Below are 6,648 nucleotides of genomic sequence, written 5' to 3'. Positions count from 1 at the left end.
TGCAAAAATCTTTTACCACATATATCGAGCAAAGAAGTTGTGTTCATGCGACCTTTCGTAAATTCAAATCCATCACAAATCATTTGAATAGGCACGTCTAAATGTAATGATGAATTCAAAGAATTTACATAGCCATGCTTATCAAAATGTGAAAACCTTTATCACATACATTCACAATTTGCACAGATGAACCAATCCAACAGTAATCAACAGAATTGTCGTTATAAAACATGTCATAAAACGAAATCTTCTTGGCATCTTAACATTAATATGTGAACAATAATTAGCCGATCAAAAGATGGAAGTTTTTCGAAGTTATGCCATCAAAATCTTTATGAATAATGTTTAAATCAGCGCCTTGATTCGATAAACAAAGATTCCTTACCTTCCTTACCTTCGATTTCCAATGGGTGGCGGTCATCCACGGACTTACCTTTTTCAAACAACCTAAAAAGCCTCTCGCTTTGAAGGTATCGGAGTTGGATTTGGTCGCACGGACTTTTAGGAACTCGAAAAGAAAGATCACTAAAAGATCGAGCATAGGTGTTAGTAGAAAGAATTCTCGCTGCTCACTAACATCATTTTCACTTGATTCTATTTCTTCGAACCACTCATTTCTTTTATCTCAATTTCTTTTTCCACTTTTTTCTTATTCACATTCTTTTTCTCTCTCAAACTCTTTTTCATTCTCTTTTTCAATCTCATTTTTTTTCACTCTCAATCTCCTTTTCTTTTTCTTTCATTTCTTTGTTTCTTTTCTCGATTTCATTCAAGATTCTCTCATTTTCTTTGTTTCTTCTCTCGATTTCATTCAAAATCCTCTCATTTTCTCTCATAATCTTTTCTTGCCTCTATTTTCTTTTGATCTCTTTTGCTTTTCATCTTCTTCTTTTCTCGCTTGCTTTTTACAAGAGGTTACAAAAGATTTAGGAGAAAATCATTTTGTTCAAAAGAAGAAAAATCATTTACATATGATTCACGAACAATCCTTCGTGAAGATCTCTCCGTGGTTATTTTCTTTGGAGCTCTTGAAGAGGTGTATCTTTCATCTCGACATCTTCTCAAGGATTCAAAATCAAAATCGGCTTCTCTTCGCCTTGAATTCCTTGATGAAAAAGAATCTTGATTGTAATCTCTTCTTGAGTAGTCGTTGGATGTGTATCTCCATGATGCTCTCGAATCCACTTTTGACTTGATGACATTCGTGTCTGCTGGTCTCTTTTCTCCACACGATCTAATCTCCCGCAATTTGTCAAACTTAGTTGTCACCATTCTTCGTATTTCTTGCACCAAATATTGATATTCGATTCGTAAATTCTTCGCTAGACATGATGTTATCGTTGAAAGGAAAATTGTTAAGTAAAATAGACACAAAGTCCTCACTACAACATCCTCACGATTTCACTCTGAAAGAAAGAATGATGGCACTCACACTCGTGTTTTCGCTCGCTTTTGGCTTTTCAACTCTCGAATGTTCTCACACACTCTAGCCTTTTACCACTCAAGCTTACTCTCATAACCTCAGATTTTGTTTCTTTCGACTTGTCTTGGTGCCTGGGGTCGGCTTCAAGATGGTTACAAAGGTTAGAATGTCACGTGTATGGGTAGGCTAAAAGAAAAATAGTCTTTGGTGTAGTGTGGCGCTTTGGGGGTAAAAGTTGCTGGAAAGAAAGATTGAAGGTCGGAACAAAATGTAAACAAAAGAATAGATCTTGATCACACACTTTCCTTCTTTTTTTAATTTCGTATTTTTTTGTCTCTTTTTTAATACTTCACAATATCACTATTACAAGAGAGAGAACGAAAATTACAACTTGAATTTTTTTAATTCAATTTTTTAACTATGAACCTATTTCGATCTTGTTACTAACGTCTACGGCTCTCGATTTACAAGCTCGATACCAAATGATGTGATCCACTCAGATGATGAGTCAAATTCACTTAGTTGCCCGATCGTCGTCGTGTTGAGTTTTAGAACTAGAAGTGAATGAAAAGCCTAGTGTAGCGGAAGGTTTCAAAGTAGGGTGAATTTAGTAATAGGTTCGATTTAGTAGCAAAGATGGATGATAGTTAAATGGCTCGGTTTGGAATAACAAGAAAATAATTCAAGGATGGGAATAGAAAACAAACTTAACGTCAAGAATGATTCAACACTAAGAAGTGTCACCGGTTCTTATATTGTTAAGGTGAAAAGATAGATAGATGGATAGGTAAACGCCACACCAAGATTGGTGATAAGTTCAAACAAGATGATTGACGCCACTAGCACAAGCCGATAAGTCTTTCAAACTTGTATGAGATATGAGAGGAAGCAACCTCATAAGAACAAATGTTCATTAACAATTTTGGCAAAAGTCCCTTTACAATGAAATGTGCAAACTATTTATAGGCTAACAAGTAGTAGCCGAATGGACAAACTAATAGCTTTAAAGACTAAATAAATTCAGCTATGAATGCACTAGAATAATCTAGAACAAGTCTTTAATTAGCTAGGACTAAATTCATGGATGGGAACTCCATTGGACAGCTTCATGTGTAAGCAAAGCATCTTGGATGAATGTGATGTCTTGGGAACTCAATAGCTTGCCTAAATTCGGCCATGGGATGAATGAATCATTCAAAAGTGTCTCTTGGCTGAATAGACACCTAGGGAAGTCAATTGGACAGCAAACAATTCATGTATTTCACCCACAAACATTGCCATGCATGAACTAGAAGGGAGCTTGAATCTGCCGCACATGAACATGCAATAAATGCCTTCATTCGTGCATGTGTGCCGCCCAAAGTGAATGTATCTTCTTAATCCACATGCATGTAATTAACCTCCCATGTATATGAACTTAATTCCTCCAAGCATTGAACCAGCCGTGCATGAATCTTCCCATTCATTGAACTTTCTCGCTCATGCATCTCTTCATGAATGTACTCCACATTCGCTAACCTACATGAATTAACACACAATTAATTAAAATATAACTATCCATAAAAATCATAATTAATAATTAAACAATTTAATGAAATTAACTAAATTCAAACATAATAATTATAAGTCAACTAATGAAGTAAATTCGCTAGCTCAAAAATAGTCAAAACACTTAATGAGTTGAAATTGAGCTAGGGTTTCTGCATGAGCTGTAGCAAACTTAATTATAAACTAAATTAAGACTTGGTTTATTGAAAGGAAGAAAGAAGGAGCTGAAAGTAAGCTCGTTGAGCTCAAACGAGCTGAAACGAGCTCAAATGAGCTGAGTTGAGCTGACGAGCTCGAGGAGCTGAATGAGCTAGGATCAGCTTGCCAACAATGCACGGTCCTTTGGATAGTTGCTTCAAGCTGATTTTGTAAGCATTAGCCCTTGTTTCGAACTGGTTTTGCATTAGAAGCTAAAATAGCTTCTAGGAAATGTTTAGCATGAGCTTGAGTTATAGGTCCTTTAGGCAGCTCGCTTAGATCTTGGTTTGCACTCAAGATGCCTCAAGCGTTCTCACATCATCTTTTATCGAGGAATTAGACCTGCTATTAACATCGGCTTATCTTTCATCTCCCGTCGGTCCGCTGTCACTTGAAAGCTATGAAACAAGTCTCGGTAGTTTAAAACCGAATTGGCACAATATCGCAAGTGGCCGCTTGCTCAATTTGGGTCGACCTTGATGTCGCGACTCAGCATTACTCAATAGAGGTGCAAGGCGAATGGCTTTTTAGCCGTTGTTGCTTGCTACTTGTAGGCTCGACAATCTTTCTTTCGCCTCCCCGCTCCATTCCGATTGATTCGCTTCTTCTTTCCTCAAAAATTGTTGATGAAAATGACCGCTCTCATTTATTTGTTTTCGCTTTTGTCTTTGCTTATGGTACATTCTTTAGCTTATCCTATCTGTGAACACGAATCGAGAAAATTCCTTCTACTTTATGATAAAATGGGAATTGTCAGAAGCGCGCCTACCGCTCATGCAGGAGTTAAAAGGCTTAGCAGTACCATTATGATACAACCACACCTCCCGAGTTGTCCGCCAATGAAGATCCTCTCAAATTGCCCGTAGGACCGATCACCCGAGCTCGAGCAAAGAGATTCAAAGACGCAACAACAACCTTAGTTGATAGAGTTTGGGTGAAACCGTTGTCGGACTTCTTGAAAGCTCTTGGACCAGCAAGCCAAGCAAACCATGCATACTCCTTCAAGCTCAAATCAGCTCAACTTCAACTTAACTTAGCTCAACGAGCTCGCTTTCAGCTCATTTCATTATTATGCTTATTATGCTGGAATAAATCATTTAAGTTGCTGTTAGTTTTATTAGTTATTTGTTTTAATAATTAATTTGTCATAATCTGGACATGTTTTAATTATGTTCTAAATTAAGTACTTAATTAATTAGGACCAATTAAATTTGTCTTAACTATTACAAAGATTAATTATGTCCAGCCTAATTTATGGTGCAAGATTTATTTGTCTATGTTGTCGAATTTAATGTGTCTAAAAGGGATTTAATTTGTGAATTAAATGTTGTAGGTACATTACCCCTTGGACGCATAGGTGCATGGATGATTTAAAATTGGTGTGCTGATCTTTGGTGTTCCTAAGTGACCATTCAGCCAAACCTTACAACTCTTCAAGAAGACCGATTGGCTGCCCAAGACAAATTAAGGCTTGTTCACACCCACCCGATTATTCCTTTCACACCAAGGGCTGTTCGGTTTTGTTTGTTCACACATGTGTGGCTGTTCAAATCGGTTTGTTCACATTCTAAGACTATTGAAGTGCTCTAGACAGCTCCTTAATCACATGAACATTCGCTGAATCAAGCAGAAGATTAATTCCAAATTCAAGCATTTGGCTCGAACCTATTGATGGCATTTCAGCTCCCAAACAATTCATTCAATTTTTCTATTGAACCAAGGCATCTAGAAGCTGCCCTTACCGCTCTCCATGCACAAGAAACTTCAAGAAAGCTTTATCAAAATTCTGAATTTTCGAAACCATTTAGCTACCTCAAGAGCCTATTCGCTACCCCTTGCATTCACTATAAATTGTGGCTTGTGTTACTTTGTAAAGAACTTTTGGACTTTTGTTAATGTTATGCTGCTGAATTTGTTAGGCAAAACTTTTCTCCAATTTCGCTCAAAGATTCGATTGGCTTCCTAGCGTTCTAGTGTGTCACTGCTGTTTTGTCGAAACCAACTTATCACTACTCGTAGTGTTGCTCAAACATACCGAGGTTCCTATCTTGTTAGATAGTGGGTCGAGGTTTTTCCTTTACCAATTCCAAACCGAACTAAAAGAGCTTATAAACAACGGGTCGATACCAAATCGGATTGGTTCTTGTTTGCACTTTTGTTCAACCCCATTTCTCCATTTACCTAATTGAACCAATTCCTTCATCCATACCTATTCGACTCCAAACCCGAATTTTCAAACTCTTCTTACCTATTCTAATCCGAACCCAAAACCAATACCCTTCTTTCCTTCATCCGACCTTTTCAATTAAACCTAACGTAACTCTTGTTGACGATCGGGCACACTAATACGACTCGACTCTTCCGAGGCGGATCGATCAAGATAGGTGCATGGATGATTTAAAATTGGTGTGCTGATCTTTGGTGTTCCCTAGTGACCATTCAGCCAAACCTTACAACTCTTCAAGAAGACCGATTGGCTGCCCAAGACAAATTAAGGCTGTTCACACCCATTCGATTATTCCTTTCACACCAAGGGCTGTTCGGTTTTGTTTGTTCACACATGTGTGGCTGTTCAAATCGGTTTGTTCACATTCTAAGACTATTGAAGTGCTTTAGACAGCTCCTTAATCACATGAACATTCTCTGAATCAAGCACAAAGATTAATTCCAAATTCAACCATTTGGCCGAACCTATTGATGGCATTTCAGCTCCCAAACAATTCATTCAATTTTTCTATTGAATCAAGGCATCTAGAAGCTGCCCTACTTCTCCATGCACAAGAAACTTCAAGGAAGCTTCATCAAAAATTCTGAATTTTCGTAAACCATTTAGCTACCTCAAGTGCCTATTCGCTATCCCTTGCATTCACTATAAATTGTGGCTTGTGTTACTTTAAAAAGACTTTTGGACTTTTGTTAATGTTATGCTGCCAAATTTGTTAGGCAAAAAACTTTCTCAAATTTCGCTCAAAGATTCGATTGGCTTCCTAGTCTAGTGTGTCCTTGAAAATTCGGGTTTGGAGTCCGAATAGGTATGAAGGAATTGGTTCAATTAGGTAAATGGAGAAATGTTGAATAAGAAGTGCAAACAAGAACCAATACCGATTTGGTATCGACCCATTGTTTATAAGCTCTTTTAGTTCGGTTTGAATTGGAAGGAAAACCCCGACCCACTATCTAACAAGATAGGAACCTCGATGTTTGAACGCCACACTACGAGTAGTGATAAGTCTGCTTTCAAGAACACGGTGACACAACTAAAACGCTAGAACGCCAAACTAATCTTTGAACGAATATAAGAAAGGTTGGTTTCACGATTTTAAGATAACATTAACAAAAGTTTCAAAAAGTTCTTTACAAAGTAACACAAGCCACAATTTATAGTGAATGCGATAGCTTAATAGGCTCTTGAGGTAGCTAAATGGTTTCGAAAATTCCGAATTTTGATGAAGCTTCCTTGAAGTTTCTTGTGCATGGAG

This window comes from Gossypium arboreum, unplaced genomic scaffold, assembly GCF_025698485.1.
Source record: "Gossypium arboreum isolate Shixiya-1 unplaced genomic scaffold, ASM2569848v2 Contig00818, whole genome shotgun sequence".
Lineage (NCBI taxonomy): Eukaryota > Viridiplantae > Streptophyta > Magnoliopsida > Malvales > Malvaceae > Gossypium > Gossypium arboreum.
Note: the sequence above shows the minus strand (reverse complement) of the source record.